Genomic DNA, 23,755 nt, shown 5'->3' on the forward strand with positions numbered 1-23,755 from the left:
TTTGTTTGTCTTCTTTTACAATGCAAATATTTGTAATAAAAATAAAGTGAGAACTGTACATTTTGAATTCTGTGTTGTAACTGAAACACTTGAAAATGTAGAAAACATCCAAATATTGAAATACATGGCATTCTATCATTTGATAGCGTAATTAATTGTGAATATTACTTTACTCTTGTGGCTTTACAGCCCCAAAATACCTCATGACTCTTTTTGAACTATATTTCTATACTATACTTCTCACCAGATTATTATTAGTTTCCCCCAGATCATTACTGACTTTCCAACTGAGTACACTGCACTTCAAGCAAAACGCTGAGCTGTATTAACTGTTCCTCTACACTGAGGGTGTAATATTTGTCCCTCATACAAAACCTTAAGAAACGTGTTTTGCATGGAGGACCATGATAGGGGGTAGAGTGGAATGACCCCCTCCTCTAGCGAGGAGTCATACTGAGGGGCACCCATATGTGTGGCCCATAGTCATGACTATATTCCACCGATATTATACAAAGCCATAGTTGCTGTTCTCCCTCATTCATCATCCCCAAAATCCCATGAAGTTTATTAGTTGTTAGTTGTGCTTGTAGGTAGATGCAGGAGCTATGCCAGGCCATGATACCCAGCTGTCCAATCATCCTCCCCACCTCACACATGGAGTGGGCCACAATTACATAATCTATTTTTGTGCTCTCTTTATGAGCTGGATCCTCCGCACTTGGCAATGATCATGGTTCCTCTGCATTTGGGGTCTCCTTTGGCAATATATCAGATTAACAAAAGCCCTTGTTCCACCTGTTTAAGTACCACAGATATTATTTTCCAGTGTGTCTACACCATTTAGGAGCATCAGAGGTGTAGCCATGTTAGTCTGTATCTGCAAAAACAACAGAATTCTAGGGCACCTTATAGACTAACAGATTTTTTTTGGAGCATAAGCTTTAGTGGGCAAAGATGCACTTTAACGGATGCATCTGACAAAGTGGGTCTTTGCCCAAGAAAGCTTATGCTCCAAAAATCTGTTTGTCTATAAAGTGCCACAGGACTTCTTATTGATTTTACCATTTGGAAGCCTACATTTCCTTGAAATTGTTTGATTTTGGTCTCTGTCACCCCAGTATAAATCAGGAGTAATTCAGCTGAAGCCAGTGGAACTATTCCTGATTTATTCTGGTGAAATAAGTTTGTAGTATGGTGTCTTTGTTCTATTAATTTTGTCGCATCCCTTTTCTTTTCACTTTTTAAATAGGTCTATGTTAGCTAAGAAAATAAGGGGTACTCTGCTTTGTTTTTTATAATTATTTTTAGAAATTGATTATTTGTCCATTGTTAACAGAATAAATCAACAGAGTTTGTTACTTCGTAGCTCCCATTTAGAAGTGGCATTACAATTACAATAGCAACTGATGTGATTAAGGCTGAGCAAGGTATTTGTGGTTATTTTTAAAGTGGAAAGATAAGTCCTGCTGAACTGATGCAGTGCAGAAGCTCTATAAACGGATAAGACACAAATCTGACATTTATAGACCAAGTTGTTTTTGAACTATGATGAATCCCACAAGGTATATGAAGTGTTTAAGAAGTGAGAGGGATTTTTTAACCCACGTTTCCAAAATTTGTCTGGTTAGCCTTGTATGCTGTTTGCAGAAGATCCCTCCAACTTTCAAGTGTGTATGCTTGCGTGTATATAACATTTTAGTTTTTTGTATTCAGACCAACTAAAATACATAATAAAAAAAATCAAGAAGGAAAAGTAGAGATCAGTTGCCACTGCTACTTTCTAATTATAATTTGTGACTGATAGAAAACACATCCATCAGGATGGTGGTTATTAATAGTTATGGAATTCTTAAGCTGATTAAATACATGGTACAGGCTGATATTTTGCAGTTGAAAGTACGAACTTGTACACACAGACCAATATTTTCAAGACACACAGAGGATGTAACTCTCTTTGCATTATATTCTCGGGGCGGGGGGTAGCTATATCTAGCTCTGAACCTTTGAGGTTTAGAAAATTGGGTTGCATTGTTCTAATACCAATTTGAAAGCAGGTACAAGCTGGAGTATGAAGTGAGGAATGAATGGACTGGTTGCATCTCACAAGGATGCACTCATTGTGCTCACTTGATTCATTTTCATTACCATTTTTTCTTTGTCCTCCAATCCATTCATTATCATTGTAAGCCATTTAAAAGCATGACTGGCTTAATGGAATCTGGAGAAACAATGTAACCTGTTGATAAAATCAGTTTTATGCCCACTGGCAGAATTGTCATTGTTGGTAACCAACCATCCCAGAGCTGAAGTGAAAATTAATATACCTATCAGCAAGTGTTTCCTGTAAGTTTAGTGCTTGGGTGGTCACCAAGAGAGATTCAAATACCACCAAGAGGATTAACAGAGCACCTACAGCCAGCAGGATGTGTTTCTACTGGTGGTACACATCACAGAGTGTGTTCTGCAAATGGATGGAAAAAATTGGAATTTTTATGGAATTGCTGTTTCACAGAGCGGTAGCTGTCCAGGGTGGCCAGCTTCCACACCGCAATGGCAACCCATTTCTCAATGGGCAAGCGGGGCTGTATCTGTGTGTCCTGGTGTTAGAGGGCAGGGGCTAGCCAGATGCAGAGCTCCAGGAACATCTCCTTCCCCACTGCATGTCATCCCACTCACCCATCACCAGCCAGTCCCACCAGTCTGAGCAGGTAGGATGGCTCCAAATGTGCCTGCTCACCTATGGGAGGTGCTGCTGAGGGTCTGGGGGACTGGGCTCCTTGGCCCCTGCATGAGGGCTGTGCCACTGGAGGAGATGGAGGGAAGCTGCAATCTTTGTGGCCAGCAGCCTGACCAGGGTGTGGATGCGGTTCAGGCCAGGGAGCTGCTGTGGGTGCATAGCTGTGAGCTACCCGCTTCTGGTCCCTGCACCAGCTCTGCTGTGCTTTGTGCAGCAAGGCAGACATCAGCATGTGCAGGGAGGGAGTGTTTGGGAGGAGCCCTGGACAGAACTCCCAAAAGGACCTGCCAACCATGCAACCTCTTCTGCGGCGTTTCCTCACCCGTTCTTTCAACAAAGCCCTGTGTGGCTACACTCTATCGAAACAGCAGGTCGATTTTTTATGTGTGGCCTCCATCTTTCAAAAGGAGTTTTTTTCAGAAGAGATCTTCTGGAAGAACTTCTTTCAAAGGACTGCTGTAATGTAGCCCTAGCCATAGAATGGTCATGCTGGTGATTGGCTGCATGTTGATACAGTTAAGCTGTGCAAGGGAGAACTCTTATTAGTGACTTCTTTTCATCAGTAGAAGAGTTATTTGGCTACTGCATGCCTTAGAAGAAATACAGGAGAGAAGCTCCTTCAAGCATTTCTAAGGATCTGGTGCCACAGCAAAGTGCATAGTTGTCAACAGAAGCTCTTAGGGCTTGTCTACACTTGCCCCCAACTTCGAAGGGGGCATGTTAATCAGGGTGACGGGAGATTACCAATGAAGTGCTGCAGTGTATACACAGCATTTCATTAGGCTAATTCTTCCCCGTGGCAACTTCGAAGCACCTGCACTACTTTGAAGTGCCTTTACTCCTCACGCTACACGCATGCTGGCGCGTCGAAGTTTGACACTTTGAAGTTGCCACGGGGGAGAATGAGCCTAAAGAAAGTGCAGCATTTTCACGTCAGCCCTTCATTAGTAATCTCCTGTCACCCTGACTAACATGCCCCCTTTGAAGTTGGGGGCAAGTGTAGACCCAGCCTTAGTCTTCTACGTAACTGCCCACAGGCAGACTTGAACCTGGGGCATCTGGAGCGCCTCTATGATTTGAGCTAAAAAGCTACCTGCTGCTCAGCTCAGGCTGTAGAGTATGCTCATCCTTTCCCTGGGGTCTAGGTGCTACAGTGAAGTGTGTGGGTTACAGCTGATGAAGCAGGTCTTTGCCCATGACAGCTTATGCTCCAAAATATCTTAGTTTATAAGATGCCACAGGACTTCTTGTTGTTTTTGCACCTACAGGCTAACACAGCTACCCTCCGATACTTCTCTACACAGCAGTGTTGTTTTGAAATGCATCCACATTGATGGATTTTCTGGAATAGCTTATCCAAAATGCACATTGCAATAGCGCTCTCACACCCAGTCCCAAGACCTGTCGCACTGAAGGCCGGATTATAGCTGCATTGCACAGCAAACCTGAGCTCTGACTTGGGTTTGAGCCAAAGTCCCTTTGCGTCCATACACAAACCACTCTGACTCCGGTCTGGAAGTGCTCGGGACCAGGCGAGGGGAGAGGGGTGGAGCACAGCTCTGATCCTGCTGGGACTCAGACCTGCGCCCTGCCAGCTTGCAGTGTGGATGGGTAACCTGCACACCTCGGTGTGGTTCATTGTGGTAGGGAGACCACCTCACAGAGAAAGAACAAGCGCCCGGGGGGGGAGGGGCTGAGAACTAGCCGTGCTCCGGCGCAGGCTGCTGCAGCGGCGCCTGCGTGCCGCTCCGCAGGTCCCAGGTTCGAGCCTACCCGGGGGCACTTACCGCGGGAGCCAGGGAGCTGAGCCGCAGGTTGGCCGCGCGCTAGGGGCCGACGCTGTATGTTAAGGGCGTTTGAGGGACACGCGTCCCCCTCAGCTCCCGGCGCCAGGGCCGCCACCCCGCGCTGGGCGGGAATGTGGACGCTCCCGCCCGACACGGGGCCGCGCGCGCTCAGGGGCCGGGCGCGGGGGAGCCGGCGGGCTGCGGCGCAGGGAGCGGCGGGGCCTGCGCGCCGGAAGTGAGTGGCCGGGCAGAGCCCGGCGCGGCGGGGCTGAGTCAGGCGCTGGGGTGGGGAGCGGGAGCAGCCGCGCCGCAGCCTCGGGCCAGGGAGGCGGCCACGGCGGGGGCGGCTCCGGCTCCGCGCCGGGGGTGCCGCGCCGCCACCATTAGCCGGGCGGCGAGAGGAGGAGGAGGAGGAGCCGCCGCGGTGAGTCTCAGCGCCCGCCGGGGAAGGGGAGCGGAGCCGGGGGGCCCTCACCCTATTGTCCTGCCTGGGCAGCGCCTCCGGGGGGCCGGGCCCAGCGTCGATCGGCCCCTGGGGGCGGGCAGCGGAGCTGGACCCGGACCCGGCCCCGGGTGGGGGCTGGAGCCGCCGCGTGGAGCCCGAGCTGGGGCTGGCTGGGCTCGCCTCGCGCCCCTGGCTGCGCGTGGGGCTGTTGCCCGCTCCCGGCGGGGGGCGCGTGGGAAGGTGCGGGGGACGCGCCGCTTTCCCTCCGCCATTGGGGCTCCCGACAGCCGCTCGCCTGGGCTGGAGGTGCCGAGCGGCAGCTCGCCCGCGAAGGTGGGGCTGCGCCTCCTGTCACTGGGGCCGAGAGGAGCCCGCGGATCTGTGCCGCGCACACCCCGTCCGCTGTGGGGCTGAAAGCCACCGTCCCATCCGCCGAGGTCACCAGGGGTAGGTGGCCGTCACTGAAAAGAACCAACCCCCCCATTAAAACCCCGTTCCGTAGTGCGGCGGGGGGAGGGAGAAAAATGGGGACAACTTACAATTTTAAACTCCCCCTTCTTTTAAAAAAAATGCATTTGTGTAGCTATTTTGCCATCCACAGTGATGAGGGGCAGAATGAGACTTGAAGAACCTCCCAGGCAGAGGCTGATGTCTGCAATGGTTTTCATGAAGATGAGTTTTCTAGTGCATAGAGAAAATCACCAGTGGGAGGAGGAGGCGGAGGCGTGTCTGTGTACAGAAATATATTTTGAATTTTGAAAGAGCATTTTAATTTACTGCCCATCTCTGTTGAGTTTTTTTCTGTTCCGCTTTAATATGGCTAATAATTTGAGGCACCAAATAACTTCACTGTTCGTTTTTAAAGCAATTTCAGTTTTATTGGGTAATTGTCTTATTGTGTGGCAACTAATAAATACCTGTATATTTTAGTTGGATTTCTGAACAGTGATTTTGAACTTGCTGAAGGCTATTAGAATTCACAGAAAAAGAAGCACTTACTCCTTTTCTATAAATAAGGTACTGAAGTGTCTGTAAAGTTGGTGCTCTGTTGTGGAAGGGTTGAGAATTATTGTTGTCTGTGATTGTAGACATAACTTAAAACTATGTTGTACACCAGAGTGAGCTTTTTTAAAAGCACATAACTTAGACAGCACAATTAGACTGAAAATTATTTCTCTAATACAGTTACTAGAAACATCTAAGGTGTTTCAAACCAAAGGAAATTGCTAAAAATAATTATTTGAACTTTTACTTTGTGCTTTGTTACTCTCACTATTATTTGTGCATAGTCAGCTTTGCTTCTGCTAAAAACCCTTCTGAACATAGACAAGGAGTAGAAAAGTCACTTACAAAAATTCTTGTAAACAGTTTTTAAAAAGCCCATTGTGGACATACTATCTAAAAGAATAAGCCAGAATTTTAATTTAGCTGTTTAAAAATACACACAAGTTGATAGTGTCCCTGTGTAATACTTCAGTCTCGCTTTTGAATGGTGGGTGGGTAGGAAGAATATAGAGCTAATTGTTTTCCCCTGCTTCAGTTAGCTGGTGGCTTTCATATGTCTGGGTGGCACTGGGATACTGTTGCAAGAGTACATGTACGGAATCTCTTGTGAAGTTCTGGACCATATGGAATTGTGAAGGGCCTATATAGCTTTTTCCCCCACACTCCCAAAATTTCTTTCCAGTTAGAAAATTTGTTTCCCTGAAGTGGCTAGCTTTCGGAATAGCATTCTGTGATGAAATGTTCTGCTACCCACGATTTTCTAGATTTGCTAGTAGAAAGCAATATAAACAGTACAGGAAACCCTGGAGATACACACAATCAAATTGCACGTGTCTCAGGTTAACGGGACTGCTGCTTCTGATAGGAGAGGGAAACTGCTCCTGTTAGGGACAGCAGCCATGCGTCAGTGGGGAAATGGGGAAACTGCTCCTGTTGGGGGCAGCAACCTGACTTTTGCTGCCCGTGACAGGAGCAGTTTCCCAGTCTCCAGAGTGACCGGAGCTGGGAATCAGGTAGCAGCCTGGCTCCCAGCTCCCCTCCATTTGCAGAGCTGAGAAACTGAGCAGGGCAGCAGCCCTGGTTAGTTTCCTGGCTCCAAGGAGCAGAGGGGAGCTGGGAGCCAGGCTGCCTTTGGTTCCTGGCTCACCCACACTGGCTGGAGCCAGGAAGCTGAACAAGGCCCCTGCCCTGGTCAGTTTCACCTCTTTGCAATCAGGGGGCAGTCTGAGCCAGACTGCTCCCTGATTCCGAGCTACCTGCCCCTTGCAGGACCTGGGAAACTGACCAGGTGGTCAGTTTCCCAGGTCCTGCAAGCAGTGGGGAAAGGGAAACCTGGTTCCCTTCTCCCCGCCCTTCTGGGAGCCTAGAAGCAGACCAGTTCTGCTAGGCTGGTCAGTTTCCCAGCTCCTGCAAGAGCCAAAGGGAGCTGTGAACCAGGCTGCAGCCTGGTTCCTGTCCTCTGTCTACTTACACGAAAATTTGAATTACATGGGGGCTGCAGGAATGAAACACCTGCGTAACTCAAGCGTTTCTTGTATTGCCAAGAAACAAAATACTCTAGTCAAAGAAAGGATTGCATCTTACCAATTGATGCGTATCTTAGCCCTTTGATAATTATAGTACTATACCAAGATTTTTGATGTGACTGAGAGAACAATCCATTATATGTAACATCCATTATACCTTCCCTGAAAGAGTGCACAATAATGACTTGAAACCATTACCTTTATCCTTGATTTTGTTTAGAGATTTTCCAGGGCCATAGTTCATTATGATTGTTTAGGAACTTTCTGTCTATGGAGGTTTAATTTCTTTTAACCCTGTCTGCTTTTAATAAGAATATGTATAGAATGTCCATAAGTACTAAATTTATATGCTTTAGGCCAGGTCTACACTAGACAGAAAAGTCAATCTAAGGTATGCAATTCCAGTTATGACAATTGCAGAGCTGGAATCAATGTATCCTAGATTAATTTTTTTTTCTGGCTGTCCATACAGAGGGAAGTCAATGGGAGAAATTCTCCGGTTGACCTCCCTTACTCCTCACAACAATGAGGAGTACCCAGGCCAACTGAAGAGCCCTGATGGTTCAGTTTAGCACATCCCCACTAGACATGCTAAATCAAACCTTGAAAGATCAACCCTGAAGGAGTAGATCTTCCAGTAAGTGTAGATGTACCCTTAAGTTAAGCTTGGGTTACTGTGTGATAGACCCATTTTCTGGGTAAGCTACTGGGTCAGTGTATTCAACTTGCCATATTTTTATTCAAGATAATTTTTCAAACGTCTTCTGGCATTGTAACTTTTTTGGCTTATTTGCTTTTATTTTATTTTTTGCAATAGACTGATTGGTATTTTTACCATAAAGACATTGATTTATTTTATGACTTTCATCCACTCCTACCTTTGAAACACCGTGGGAGTTCGTTCTAAGCTTTTTAAGCAACGTATTTTAGCAATATACCAGTGCATCTCATAAATATTGTATCCTTTGTTCTCCATTCCGGAAAATGATATTCCGTTAGGACTTTTATTGGGACTTTATCTGTTGTTGTTCCAGCACTGACAGGAAGTATATACCCCCCCACTGACTGCACTCTTTAGAAGTAATATGTAGCGTGAAAGCTAGGGTGGCCGTATCTCCCTATCCCAAATATAGGACAGGGAGATATGGGCGAGGGGTCAGCTCCCCAGCTGCGGCTGCCAGGGGCTGCCTCCCCAGCTGCCTCATGCCTCGGGGAGCCAGGAAGGAAGCAGCAGCAGTGCCTCCGCTTCTTCTAGCTCCTCTGAGGCGCGGGGAGCTGGGAACTAGGTGGGAGCCATGGCGGTGTGTTTGTTGCTCCCAGTACCTCGTGGAGCTGGGAAGGAGGCAGCAGCAACACCCATGTTCATCCCAGCTTCCCCTAGCCTCAGGGAGGTGGCAAAGAGGCGCCAGCCGCCAGAGCTCCCCCAGTTTTCCCGAGCCTTGAGGAGATGGCGAGGAAGCAGCAACCATCGGAGCTTCCCCAACTCAGGGACGCGGCAGCTGCTGGTGGCTTCTCTGAGCCTCAGGGAGGCAAGAAAGAGTTCCAGCCTTTTTAGGGCCCCCTGCTGGCTCCCTCTTCCTGTGGCTGGAGAGCATGTACTCACATACCGCACACGCTCTCTGGCCAGCAACTGCGCCTGCACAGCGGGTGAGGGACAAGGTCAACGGTGGGGGGGGCCAAATATGGGGCAATTAGCCCCTTTTAAAAAAGAAGTAGGGACACCTTTTTGGCACCTGAAATACGGGAGTGTCCCGCCCAGTACGGGATGGCTGGTCACCCTAGTGAAAGCAACTTTAAGTCTATTAAACAAGGACAACATTGAAAGCGTGAATTAGCTGATCATGTCTAAACAAATACTAAGTAAGATACATTATGCTGAAAATTACACTCATTAAACACTTGGGTCATATTCCTCAAATTCTTATTAGCAAAACAAGAACAGCAAACAAAGTAACTCCCCAAACAAATGACAATTCTTGCATCTTAGCTGAAATTGCAAGTCATAAAATAGCCATCTGTACAGGATAATGAATAGTTTAACTGAATTTTCAAGTTAAATAGAAAATCAAAAATTGGAAATAAAAGAGGGCACCAGACAACTCTCATGTTTTGAACACTTTGCTGACAAACCTGGACAACGTTAAAAGAGAATTTGAAAGCAAAACAAGTGGTTTTCCGCATCACAGCCAGAAATGTCATGTAAGGAATTTAGGATCACACATCATTTAGAGATGGGTTTTGAAGCCTTACAGAGAGAAGTAAGTTGAAGATAATGTTAACCTTAGTCAATGTTAACCTTCATGTTCAGATGTCTTTGCTTTTGTTGCTATGAAATTGATTTTACTGAATTATTTCAAGCAAATAATTGGTTTTGTCATTCAGTGGAGGGGGTCTGTATTCAGACTTAAAAAATTGAAGTTTTGTCTATTTTTTTGTTTGCTATTATTTATATTTCAGTAGCCCCTATTGGCCTCAGCCGCCTTGGGGGTCCCATTGTGCTAAGGACTGTACAGAAGTAGGCCCTGATCCTGAAAAGACTTAAGAACTTGCTTATTCTGTGCAGTAGACAGAGTTCCACTGTCTTGAATCGACCTACTCGGTACGTAAAAATAGAGGACTTGTGTAAGTCTTTACAGGATTGAGGCCAAAGAATCATAGAATCCTAGGGCTGGAAGGGACCTCAGGAGGTCATCTAGTCGGGCCCCCTGCCTAAAGCAGGATCAACTCCCGCAAGTTGTCCCAGCCAGGACCTTGTCAAGCTGGGACTTAAATACGTCGAGGAATGGAGAATCCACCACCTAATATCCATCCTACACCTCTCCCTCTTTAGCTTCAGACCATTGCTCCTTGTTCTGCCATCTGACACCACTGAGAATAGTGATCATACCTATCCAAAGAGTTTATAATGTAAATATCTTTTTTTGCGGTGCCGAGTAGAATTACGTTAACCATGTCGAATTACTATTTTTGGTTCTCTGTGCTTTAAGTATTGAGTCTGTTCTGGTATGGCTATGGTCTGAGGAAATGGGTCTGTCCCATGAAAGCTCATCACCTAATAAATTATTTTGTTAGTCTTTAAAGTGCTACTGGACTGCTTTTTTGTTACGTTAACCATAAGGATGTTTAAATGCACAATTTTTTACCAGTGTCTGTCCACCTTTCCAGATTGCTGTACCCTTTTCAGAGGTACTTGCATATCTCTCAAGTTTCTCTTCACCTAACACCTACTTGCTTACAGTATTGTGTGTAAAAAATACAGAAGTGTCACAATCAGAGATGAAAGGAAGCTGGTACGTCCCAGTGCACCAGTTTGGGAAGAGCTGGCTGGGGTGCTCTGCTACAGGTGGAGGCTGGCTGTGCTTCCAGTCAGGCTCCTGAGACTCTTCTGCAGGCTGTTGTGCTAAGCAGCAGCTGGCTGAAAGAGGCTGGCTGGGACATGCCCCCTACTGGTCTGGGAGTGCCCAAGCCCCCACTCCCCCAGAGAAGCATTAGGGAGAGTGGGGGGGCTGAGTCCCACCCCCCCTTCCAACCAACACTGCTTCTTGCATTCTGTTCCCCTTACCGCAGTGTCAGGGGGCGAGGGGAAAGTGCAGAGCTTGCCTGCCTTCCTCTCCCTCCCGGCTATGTGGGGAGGGGGCAGAGGAGTGAGTGGCACGTTCTCTGAGCGTTCCTCTCACTCCCTGACAGTGATGGCAAGGGAACAGCAAGCAGCGCTGGTAGGAAGGAAGGGGAGAGGCTACAGGCCCCCTGCCCTCCCTAAAGTGTGCCCTTGTCGCCCCATCCCACCCCAGCGTCCTGCCCTGATCCCCTCCTCATGCTCCCATCCCTGACTTCTGCACCACCCCCAGCTCCTGCCTTCGGCTCCTCCTCAAACATCCCCAAACTGACCTCTGCACCCCGCATATTCCCTCAGCCCCCTGCCCTGAACCCCCATGTGTGTCCTTTGCAATACAACGATACAATACGTTCGCCCAACAATACATTATTACTAAAAAACTACTTAATTTCTCATTTTTATTATATAATTACTTAATTAGTCAATTGAAATATAAATATTGTACTGGCATTCAGTATATAGTATACAGGGCAATGTAAACAAATCATATGGAGTTTTAGTTTGTGCTGATTTCGTTTGTGCTTTTTATGTAGCCTGTTTTAAAACTAAGCAAACATCTTGTGGTACCCCGGAAGACCTCTATGAGCCTCCCAGATGTACATGCCTCATGGTTGAGAACCATCCGTTTATAATATATGCATGCTACATTTGATTTATTTCCTAATTGAATAGGAATGTAAAATGTACATTATGCCAATAAACCATACATATGTGCAATTGCTTCATGGTGTCGCCACAGGTTTTTCCCTAAAACCTCGGGGAGCGATGGAGTGGAATACTTTGGGGCTTAGATGTTTTATTGAAAGGAATTTTTACACCTGAATTGGGAATCCCCAGGAAACAAGACTTAAAATGAAGAGTCTGTGTATCATTTAAGACTCCTTAACCATTAAATCAGCAAATTTGACCTTAGAAACGTGCACGATGACACCAGACCTGTGTATAATTTATAGGCAGCAAAATATGGCCACATGCAACAGTTGAGGGTTTTTAAAAAGCATAATGAATACAACTGATACTACAAATAATTTCCTATGGAATAAAAGAAGCTGTTTTTTAATGTTTCGGAAAATGCTTTAGTCAAATTTAGGTGCATTTCAACAGAGGATGAAGATTGCCTGGACATAGATTTTTCTGCCTTTAGGTACTTGCGCAACAAGGTTATCGGTCACTAGTTGGACACTTCCACTATCATTGCCTCATTTGTAGTTGGTTTTTAGCTTGACAGGGGATTTAAGGTTTTGTTGTTAATCTACAAGCATTAAATTCCCTTAAATGCTCTTTCAGCTGAAAAAGGCATACGATGTCAAAAGGCAGAACTTCTGCACGTGCAAGGCCACTTTCATAGAACTTTGTGATTTGCTGTCTCCCGCCCTGCAGCACAGCGATGCCAGAACGAGACCTGCTTTGACAGTTCACAAGCAAGTGGCAGTTTCTCTGCAGAAGTTTGCAAGGCCTAACAGCTATTGGTCAGTGGAAAGTCAATTGGGGATGGGGAGATGTACAGTAGAGGCCGTGGTGATCCAAGTAGCCAATGTTATCTGTTATCATCTGATATAGAAGACTGTGACTCTGGGAAATGTGTAGCACATAGTGGATGGCTTTGCTGCCAGGGGGTTTCCTAACTTCTGGGGGAGGGGAGAGATAGGGATGTGTGTTCCATCTTTCATGGTCCCGGACCATCTGGCCTCAGAGTACATAAACTGCAAGTGGTACTTCTCCATGGTGTTGCAAGCCCTGGCAGATCACAAAGGTAATTTCACTGACATCTACATGGGATGGTCAGGAAAAGTGCACAATGTGTGCATCTTTAGAAATTCCAGTCTGTACAGAAGACTCCAGGATAGGACTTTCTTCCTAGATCAGATCAAGATTGGCGACGTGGAGATGCCCGTAGTGATACTAGGCAACCCTGCTTACTTGCTGCCATACACAGGCACCCTGGACCACAGCCAGGAGCACTTCAACTACAGACAGAGCAAGTGCAGAATGATGGTGGAATGTGCCTTTGGCCATTTAAAAGACAGGTTCAGGTGACTTTTGACCCCTTTGGACCTTTCCCAAACCAACATCCATACCGTGGTTGCAGTGTGTTGTATTCTCCATAATATTTGCAAATAAGAGGGAGAAAATTTCACGCCAGCCTGGGCTGCAGAGGCAGATTCCATGAGCAGGGCTTATGCACAGCCACACACAAGGATATTCACCAATGCACATGCAGAAGCAACTGCAATCAGGGAGCTTTGAAAAATAGCTTTATGAATGAGCAGACAACCACATGAATCTGCTGCATTTAATTATTGTGACACCACCATCACCTCCCACGATGGTGTGCTTGGCCTTTCTGAAACCACCTCCAACTGCACTCCACCCCATGTCCACCACTAAACAGCACTGTCGTTTTCACAAAAAAATCCCATTGTTTGTAATTTACGGGAGGTGGGGGGCAAAGAGGTACGTAGGATTAAAGAAAAAAAGGGGAATCCTGGCATCGTATGGTGGAACGTGAGCCTTTTACAGTGTGGAGAAGTCTTGGGCATGAATCAAGAGACTGTCCTTCTCTTCTCCCACACACATATTTGGGGACCCTGACAATGGAGGGATCAAGCCATGTTGAGGAGAGGCCAGGGAACAGGGTGTGGAGGCTGCGTAATGAGTCCTGTGGTAGGCATCCCACTGCAGCTCCATTATGGAACACTGGAGCTCAGTTTGCTCCCCTGCAGCCATCAGGAACTCTGCTGAGTCCTCGTTCCTGCACTGCAGCATGGTTTGCTGCTACTGTTGTGTCCACTACTGGTTAGCAGCAGCTCTGGCTCGCTCCCTGTCAGCATTTTCAAGTTGCTGCAGGATGATGTCTTGTTTGAATCTCTATTTTCGCCTCATTATAGCAACAGGTTGCAAAAATGTCTGTTGAAGAACAGTGAGGGTAAAAATTTAGGTACAATTTTTAAATATGACACAAAGTATTTACCCATTGAATGAATGGGTCTTTGTTTGACAATTATGGCAACTTTTGTTTTCCATGGCCCCTCTTGGATTCTTGAGGGTGATAATGAATCAATCTATGCAGAACAGAAGCTATTAGTTATCCAGACCATTTCATTGTGGACATGGTAGGATCTTGCAGGCTTACGGATGGCACAGCCAGACAGCCACACGGGCTGTGGGAAGTTATCCCTGTAAACTGTAAAGCACAGAAAAAATGTTTCTTGGCCGTTCCTCATCAAGCCTCTGCAGGGAAAAAGCCATTTAAAGCAGGGCAAGCCCACATTGGACATGCCAGTGTGCGGAAGCAGGGTCCACAGAGCCTGGCAGCTGTGTGGCAGGAGGAAGGGGTTGATCCCACTGGCTGCATGGCAGACTGGGTGGGGAGGTCAGCCCTGTAAACTGTAAAGCATAGAGAAATGTTTCTCGGTAGCTCCTCATCTCTCCTATGCAGGGGACAAGCCAGCAGCGTGGTGGGAGGAGAGCAGGCCAGGAGAGCCCCCCAGCCACATGGTGCAGCAGTGTGTTCCTTAAAAATTTAAATGCCCAAGGAGCAGTGAGAAAAACTAGTCAAAATTCCTATGCTACTTTTGGGTTGCAAAAAGAAACGTCAGCCTCCTAAGAATAACAGAGTGAAAAAAGAAAATCTGCTCATACTGGTGGAGCACAGAGTTGGAAAATTTGCCAGAATGCTGTGTGGCACCATGATACCAGATTACTTACTGGTTGCCTAGCGTGGCAGGGTGTCCTACTGTGGAAGCTGCAATAAGTCAGGCCTCCCCAAAAGCCTCATGAGAAAAATAAGAGTATCTGGCTGAGACCTTTATGGAAATCTCCATAAAGGTTAAGCGCAACATCCCCAGAAATATTAACAAGCTGTTCTAAGGGACCTAGATCCACCGTGCCTGAGCTGCAACCTGCTCATAGCAGTTTAAAAAATGTGCTTCAGAGAAGCAAACCTATACCTCAGTCCAGCCACAACCTGCTTGCAGCGTTCAAAAAAATACTCACTCTGCACCATTGCTGGACATCGGAGCTTCAGATGTTGAGGAGGAGGGGACTTGCTCAAGGTCAAGTGTGAAGAGCTCCAGACTGCCAGGATCACCTTCCTCTCATGCCTGCTGAATGTCAGCATCCTCCTCTTCATCAGCCTCTTGCTCCCACTCTCTGCTCCCACCGGCGTCCTGGTAGGTTGGGGCCAAGAGTGGAGTCCACCTGCTCATAGTACTGATGCATCTTGGGAGATGAACCAGATTGCCAGTTGGTTTCTCTCACTTTGTGATAGTTCTGCCTGAGCTCATTTTGAGAGTCCTGGGAGTACTCTTTCACGATCAAGCTCTGCAAAATTCCAAGTCTCCACATGTCGCTTGCTGACTCGTAGTCTGCTCATAACTGATTGTTCACCCCACACAGAAATGAGATCAGGATCTCACTATGGCTCCACGCTGGAGCTCTCTTGCAATCAAACCCTGAAAACTCAAATCCTGAGAAGAACCCTGAGTAGTCATGATGGTTAGGTGACTTGACGCGATGGCTAGATGCGATGGATGGCTCCTGAGGTGTGCTATCCACACTGGTCAGAAAGAAAATGAATTCAAATTTCTGGGCTTCCTGTTGCTTGTTTTCTGCACAGCTGCAGAGCAACAGAGCTGAAAGGGGCCAGAATGGACACCTGTGGGGCATTGTGGGATACTTGTGGGACACTCCTGAAGACCAGTAAAATAGATTTAAAGTAACGCTGTTTCCACATGCACATTAATTTGACCTTCTAAATTCTAACTTGGTGTTACGTCACTTCGGAGGGTCGGTGCAAGAAAGTCAACCTTAGTGCCCCTTAAAACCGACCTAACGGTATTTGGAGTGAAGACAGTCACGTTGTAAAATTGAGCTAGGTGCCTTAAAATGGACTTTGTACTGTACTGTAGACAGCCTAAGGAAAGGTGTGGCTATAAAGAACATTTTCATCTCCCATTCCCTTGCAGTTGCTGACAGAGAGGTTGGTGTGAAAGAGTGTGAAGATGAGTGAACTTCTTAGATGAGCCAGAGAACCCATATAACTGTTTACCTGTTGATATGGAACGTGGTAGCTGAATTTGTTTGTGCTATTTAAACAACAATTGATAACGTTTCAGGTTGGAAAGATTTTTACAAGCAAATGTCAGCATACCATAATGTCACACACAGACCAATAAAAAAAGTATTTCCCTTGGCATGATCAAAATTTGCAAGTAGGCAACATGAGAAAATTGCTGTTTAAGAACCTGGCGTTAGATTTAGAGGTATGTACTTTGTGTATTTGGTCAAGTGATGTTGACAATTTGTGTGTTAACTGTTATAAAGTTTCACTTTCTGTATGTCAAAGTTGTCATTGAATAATTGTTGTTCTCACTGAATAATTCTGACCCTTCATAATTTCCTGGAATTCTGAGAATTTAAATGGATAAAAATTGAAAATAGAGGTTAAAATAAACATTCATATTATCCATCAACATTGTTTTAAAAATTGAATTCTGCCAAGTCAAATACAGCAGAGATAAAACTCCAGTTATTGTGATACTGGACTTATGTATGCAAAGTACATTTTTAATCTTATAAGAATGGAGCTATAAGAATAAAATGTGGCATACCTGCAGCGTGCAGAAAACTACCAATCCATTGTAATTGTGTAGGAGCAACTAATATTACAAGTCAATGCATGGTCTAAAAAGTATCCTTGGAAATGGTAGATTAAAAATTGAGTGTAAAAGTAACTTATCACTTCTTTATATTTGCCAATGTTAGTTAATGATATCTTAGTTCTGAGTATTTCTAGGAGTGACTTATGTTCTTTCTGAGGTTCAAAGTCCAATACAGAGCAAATAAGACATCCTAGTTTATATTCTGTACTTTCAGATTTGTCAGCAAGTGGTTCACCCCTGAGGTCTCTTTATTAAGAAATATATAAGGGTGGAATGATTAAAATAATGATTTAAATCACCAAAAATGTTTTAAATCAAGTTGCCTAAAAAGTTAAGACTGACTGGGCTTAGAGTGCACTTAATTTTGGAGTAAGTCCATTGAACTTTCTGGCACTTCAGTTTTGTGAGGGGAAAAAAGTATAGAATGGAGTTCCATTGGAAAAGCTGAGTTTTGATACTTTTTCCTTTCTTACCCAGGGAATTAATTTCTTCAGAATATTCCCAAACAGGGTCTCCCTTATGCCCATAACAGCTTTTCTGTTGCAAAAGAGTGAGGGAATAGAGGCAGCTGTTCATGTGTTGAATGTCTTCCCGTTTTCCTTCCAGTACACTCCACTGTTCCGTCTATGCTGCCTCTGTTCTTACCTTTATATTGTCTTTCTGTCTTTAAGACAATGTCCTAAATAATTCCTATGCCATGCTTCACCAAGGTGCACCACCCCATAAGCACAGAACAAAAACCATTCTATCCAGCTTGTGTCTTCTTTGCACGTGTTCCTTTTTAGTCTGCTGAGAAACAGAAATCGAAAGCCAGAACTTTCAAGAAGTAAGAGTTGGTAGTTAGGTTGGGTAGACTAGAGGTATTCATTAATTTTTATGAGACAAAGTGCAAATGTGGCATGTTTGTGATGAGATTTAATTGTAGCCAGGGCTTTTTTTTTCTAGTGGAATGCACTGGAATGGAGTTCTGGCACCTTTTTTCCATTAGAACACTCGAAAAATTTTCACTGCCGGTTCCGCAGCAGCACTGGGACCGGGGCATGAGCCCCTGCCAGTCCTGCAGCAGTGCAGATACCGGGGCATTAAAATTGAACACCCTAACCCCCCATGACGAATCATCAGACTTGAGTTGTGGCACCTATTTTTCTAGGATAAAAAGCAGTGGTTGTAACTGTTGTTTTTAAATGAGAAATTTAGTATTCAATTAATTTAAAAAAAAAAAAAATCTGATGTTTAACTTTTTAAAAGTAATCGATTTTTATTCACCTGTAAATATATTTTAAGTGCTTAGATTTATCTTCATCTTTGTTCCTGTTTTTTTCTTAATTAACTTTCAGACTTGCCATGTATAGATTAGTTCATTAGATAGTATATCTTCAAGGAGTTATATATGTCATGTCAGTCTTTCTATATGGTTTATGGGGATTTATCCTGGATCTTTCGAAGATAATATCAGGCTTTTTTGAATGGTCATCAACGTTGGGATATTTTCTGACTTCAAGTATTCTTGATGGTGTAGTAATATACTATAACTAGCATTTCGTTGTGACATTTTTATGCAATAATAGTTTAGCTAACATTATACAAACTATTTTTGATTAATGGCATTGAAAATATTTTCACGTGAACTTTAGTTGTTCACTTTCTGCCCCAAAGCCCCAATTTAATGAAAAACTACTTTATTTTGTTTATGTGGACATGTCACTTCATTATCAATGGATATTTAAATTGTCACATATACTTTTTTATGTATCTTAGAGTCTTACAAATGATTAATCAAGTTGCTGTAAAGAATTGTCATTCTGGATCAGAGAAGGGGTAGCTTAGTGGCAGTCCAGGAAAAGTTACCATTAGGAATGATTCCTACTCAACCGTAGTGATTGTGGATGCGTCTAAATGAGAATAGGAAGCCGGGGAACTCTGTCTTTCAAAGAATAGCAGTTGCCAAAAAATATGCTCAATGTGGGCATGTACGTATACATAATAAGGTTTTCAGAAAGCTGAAATTTCAAAAATTAAGGCTACCACATTCCACATAAATGTGCAAGGAGGCGCACCTGACTTGGGAAGGCCTGCAGGTGTGAGATTGGAATCTGTTCCATTGCTAGTTTCCATTTACCTGGGAAAAGAAAATATATCACAGAGGGACTAAGCTGATCAATAATAGATTGTCATGAGCACACCCATAGCTCAGACTTGTAAACCCAGGGTTGTGAGTACAATCCTTGAGGAGGCCATTTAGGGGTCTGGAGCAAATAGATTTAAAAAAAAAACTGTTGGGTTTGGTGCTTGGTCCTACTGAGGGCAGGGGCTGCACTCGATGACCTTTTGTGGTCTCTTCCAGTTCTATGAGATACGTATGTATATCCTCCCAACCTCATGAGGATCCTTACTAACAGCTACAGTCTATACCCCAGGAACACCAGTCCTGGAACCTTTCCCTGCAACAACGCCCGCTGCTAGCTTTGTCCACATATCTTCTCTGGAAATACCATCACTGGACCTAACCAGGTTACTCACAGAATCACGGGCACTTTCTCATGCTCCTCTACTAACATCGTATATGCCATCATGTGCCAACAATGCCCAGATGCTTTGTATATTGGACAGACTTCTAACTCCCTTCAACAAAGGGTCAATGGGCACAAAACAGACATCAAAACAGTCCAGATCCACAAACCAGTTAGTCAACATTTTAATGGAACGGGGCATTCTGTCAATGACCTCAAGGTATGTGTGTTACTGAAGAGAAATTATCGCTCCGTTTTAGAAAGAGAAGTGGACGAACTGACATTTATATTCAAATTCGGCACATTAACACATGGTTTAAATCGTGAGGGGAACTTTCTGAGTCACTATAGGGGCTCGTCTGCATACTTGACTCAATCTAATTCTTGATCTTCCCCCCCACCCCTCCACTCTCTGATTTGCTCACCTTGATTATCTTTTTCTGATTTGTCGTCCTTGCTTACTGTTTTTGGTTCTCTGTGTCTTAAATATTGAGTCTGTTCTGGTCTGGCTATGGTCTGAAGAAGTGGGTCTGTCCCACGAAAGCTCACCTAATAAACTATTTCGCTAGTCTTTAAAGTGCTACTTGACTGCTTTTTGTTTTGATAGTGTATAGACTAGCACGGCTTACTATCTGTTACTTCTTCCATTGTGGAAGATATCAGTGTGGTTTGCCAGTCATATGTACAAGAAATCAATTTTCCCCTCATGACACTGTGGAAAGTTTGCATTAGTGACTGATGCCTTCCTTCCACTGAGGAAGGAGGAGTCTCTACACCCTTCCACTAGTTCCTTTTTTACCAAAAATACAAGCAAAAGTCAGTGATCTTGGGGACCCAGACAGATATGCAGTACAGTACATACAGGGCCAAAGTGGATCCACTTACTTTGCACAGCAACTGTTCAACTTTGTTTTTCAACATTTAGAATCTAATACTCAGGTGTATTTGGTAAGTACCTTGGTCCTTCATGACTGAGCTAAATGTAGGCTACATGGCTCCCTGTAACAGCAACGAAGGGGCCTGTGGCACCTTACAGACTAACAGAAAAGTTTTGAGCATGAGCTTTCATGAGCAAAGACTCACTTCATCAGATGCTGGCTCCCTGTAGGTTAGGTTCATATTGGGCAAACCCAAAACTCTTCATTATTCCACACCCACCCTCTATCCTGACAAAACTGATAAAAGCTCTTTTTAAATTGTTCGATTCTTGTGAGTTTCTTATAGGAAAAGCTGGCTTTTCCTAAAGAGAGACTTTATCATTCATAGAGCTTCACGGCTTATTATGCATGTTATATCAGATTTTGCAAGGATAAATGGTGCTGTGGTTTCATCAGAGATTCTTCTCTAAAGTAATGTTGGAGTTCCACCTTTGTGACACACTGGGTAACATCTTTTTCCCACTTATATGCCCATCTCTAGGAGACCATGCTTCTTGTGCTTGATGTCAAAGGGTAGTTTGGCATGGACTAACAAGTTTAAAGTTGGTTGTCAACTTGTGTTTCTTTTGATACCAGTTTTCTGGACCATTAGCAAATGAGTAAATTTTCTTTTTGAGACTTCTTTCACCTGAAACAAGAAGGTGAACCAGACCTTTTCCCATTGAGGGCATTTTTTCATAATCAATCACTTAAAATAGACCTATGTTAGAAGTTCCACCTCCCATGCAACTGAAGAAACTCATTGAAAGATTTGGATGGTAGCATTTATATCCTCCAAGATGTGGTTCTGATGGCTAGCATGGGGCCTAACTTAAAATGTACCCTGCTTTTACTGTCATCTGGGATCAAAATTACTTTGAGGTCTGATTTTAAGTTAAGAAGCAAAAGTGCAAGTCCTTCAGGAATCATATCTTCAGAGAATCAGAATTTATCATATATACCTTTCTCTCTTATGCTGTGTGGTTTGTTTCATGTTGCAGCTCACCTGTTTCACACCCCTGAAAGCCTGAAGGAATTTTGAAACTGGAAGTGCTAAAAGAAGTTGTGCATGAATCAGATTTAAATGTGTTTCAAGTAGATAAAATACTTTAACATTTAGTTTGGCTTCTTACCTAAATCTATTCTGTTTTTTCCAGCTAAAGCTGCCTAAATCTTAATTTTGAAAACTTTGGAGTGAGTTGAAGCTCAGGATAAGGAACCAGTTGTGTTCCAAAGAAAAAGTTAAAAGCTGCAGCTGACCCTATGCTGACTGCATTCCTTAGCCCTCCAGTGTAGATTTAAATATTTGGTTTTACAAATGAGCATGCTTTCACTGTGTTGTGACATGCCATAGGACTTGGAAAAGGCGTAGACTGTTGACAACTTCAGCAGCTGCGTGTTTGCTTCTAAAATGGGTTGCAATGTTTTTCCTGTCCATAAAGTATTTTAGCAAGATTCAAGCAATGTTAGGAAAGCGTAATTATCAGATACTTAAAAATAGGACTCTTGATTGACTCTGGATTATTTCAAGTATAATTAGAATATGCTGGATATCAGTACATTTTTTCTTCATTTTCTTCCAATTTTAAGACTTAAAAAACGGGCAGCATTTAATGTTGTGAGAGAAAGTGCTAACAGCAAATGTTCAGATTAGTTCCTGTAGCTTGATAATATTTTATTGCCTTATAGAACTTGTAATGTGTTAATGAGCAGTCTAACTACCTAAAGTGGGGTTGGTGTGAGAGAGAGTTAGAGAGAATGTATGTGTGTGTATGTCCCAGTAAAAAGGGAGTCTTAAATGCAGCATAACTTTGTGTGTAGTTTTTACATTTTGCTTGTTAAGTATTGAAATTGAATAGTCATTTTATTATGAATTCCCATGACGCCTTGATCTTGACCGATTATTTGTTTTTTGTAACTTGATAAATTACAGATGTATTATTTGTTTCTAAAACATGACGAGAAGAAGGTTTTGTCACGTGTATTCAGTCAGTTGTGCATTAAGGCAGTGCCGTTTTAAATCGATATCCAGGGAAGAATTGAGCTTTAAACTGTACATAGATCCGGAGTGGGGAATCTTCTTTGGATTTGGGGCTTCTGAGCCATAAGAAAAACAACAACAACCCCCCCAACAGTGCCTCGCTGAAAACAACTGAAAAACAAACAAAAGACCTCTCATTCCCTTTGTGCACCAGCCCCAGAGCGCCTAGGGGAGCCAGGGCTAGTAGATTTTCTAGGACTCCACTTAGGCTCTGGGATGGGGCCAAAAATGAGGGTTCAGTGTGGAAGGGGGCTGCCAGGAAAGGAGGTTTGGGGAGGTAGGTCTGGGTGGTGGATTGGAGGGTGCGGGAGTGGACTGGGGCTGGGGCTCTTGGTGGGAGAGGGGTGCAGAAGCAACTGGGTTGCTGGAGATGGATGTCAGCTCTCCCCTCCACTGCCCCCCGCTCCCAGATGCCTCTCCCTCAGTTGCTTTGATTGGCCACAATTCCCCTTCCACACTGAACCCCCATGTCAGCCAATCAGAGTGTTGGTGGAGGAAAAGCCTCTCCAGGTACTGCTTCTTGGCACTGCGGTTCCTCCAGCTGGGGCAGAGGGAAAGGGAGCAGAAGCGGTGCATGGAGCCGAGAGAGACTTCTTCCCCCGACAGGCGGAATGCATGGGCCAGATCCAGCCCAGGCTTGCCTGGCTCCAGCCCTCAGAGCTCAGGGCTCCATGCCCTCTGCCCTTCAGCGGGCTGGAGGCTGTAGAGTGGAGTCCTGAGCTTCTGAAGCCAGATCTAGGCAAGCTGCAGGCTGGATCTGGACAGCAGGCTGCGAGTTCCTCACCCTGATATAACGATGGTCGTCCTAGGTTTTGTATGCAGCATAGTATGGCTCAAAAGCTTGTCTCTCATTAACAGAGACTGGTCCAATAAAAATAAACCTTGTCACATTGTCTCTTTCTAGTTTTGGTCAGATAAATCGCAAGCTCAGCAGATGCTTGTTCAATTGCTGTTTAACAAACAATGTTTAGTATTCATACCTTTAAGTGCTGGGTTTACTTCTTGTAGATTACTAAGGAAATAATCTACATGAAACCAATTGAGTCAAACTCATTTTGGAAGGCAGACTTGCTATGTGTAGAGCTAAATTTTTATCCACATCTTTGCATTGTGTAATCAGTTGATGACCTTGTAGAGGAGGTAGTGTATTTATAAATGTTTTGGTAGTATACAGACTAACACGGCTATCTCTCCGTCACTATTCTTCCTTTTAAGTGCTGTTCCGTATTTCAAAACATTATAAATACATTGTAGTAGTAGTGTATTTATAATGTTTTGAAATACGGAACAGCACTTAAAAGGAGGAATAGTGACGGAGAGATAGCCATGTTAGTCTGTATTCTACCAAAACAAAAAAGCAGTCATGTAGCACTTTAAAAACTAACAAATATATAGCACTGTTATTATTTTGTTAGTCTTTAAAGTGCTACATGGCTGCTTTTTTGTTTTGTTTTGTTTTGTTAAAAGGAGGAAATGAAGGTAGCTTCAAAGCAATACTTCAGGAAACA

At 44.3% G+C, this 23,755-nt stretch overlaps 1 protein-coding gene across 7 annotated transcripts in view; it reads left to right on the top strand.

Annotated features, from left to right (window-relative positions):
* Positions 1 to 23,755, top strand: part of RAPH1 (Ras association (RalGDS/AF-6) and pleckstrin homology domains 1) — a 155,133-nt gene that overhangs the window by 28,287 nt on the left and 103,091 nt on the right. For 4 of the 7 annotated variants that reach the window (XM_075000702.1, XM_075000707.1, XM_075000708.1 and 1 more), the window contains exon 1: positions 4,783 to 4,948. The exons of 1 other annotated variant lie outside the window; for it this stretch is intronic. The gene's annotated coding sequence lies outside the window, so the exon portion shown is untranslated. Of the gene's footprint in view, positions 1 to 4,782; positions 4,949 to 5,285; positions 5,417 to 23,755 lie in introns of those variants that run through there. 2 more of the 7 variants (XM_075000710.1, XM_075000703.1) reach the window with 2 other exon arrangements.

This window comes from Carettochelys insculpta, chromosome 8, assembly GCF_033958435.1.
Source record: "Carettochelys insculpta isolate YL-2023 chromosome 8, ASM3395843v1, whole genome shotgun sequence".
NCBI lineage: Eukaryota > Metazoa > Chordata > Testudines > Carettochelyidae > Carettochelys > Carettochelys insculpta.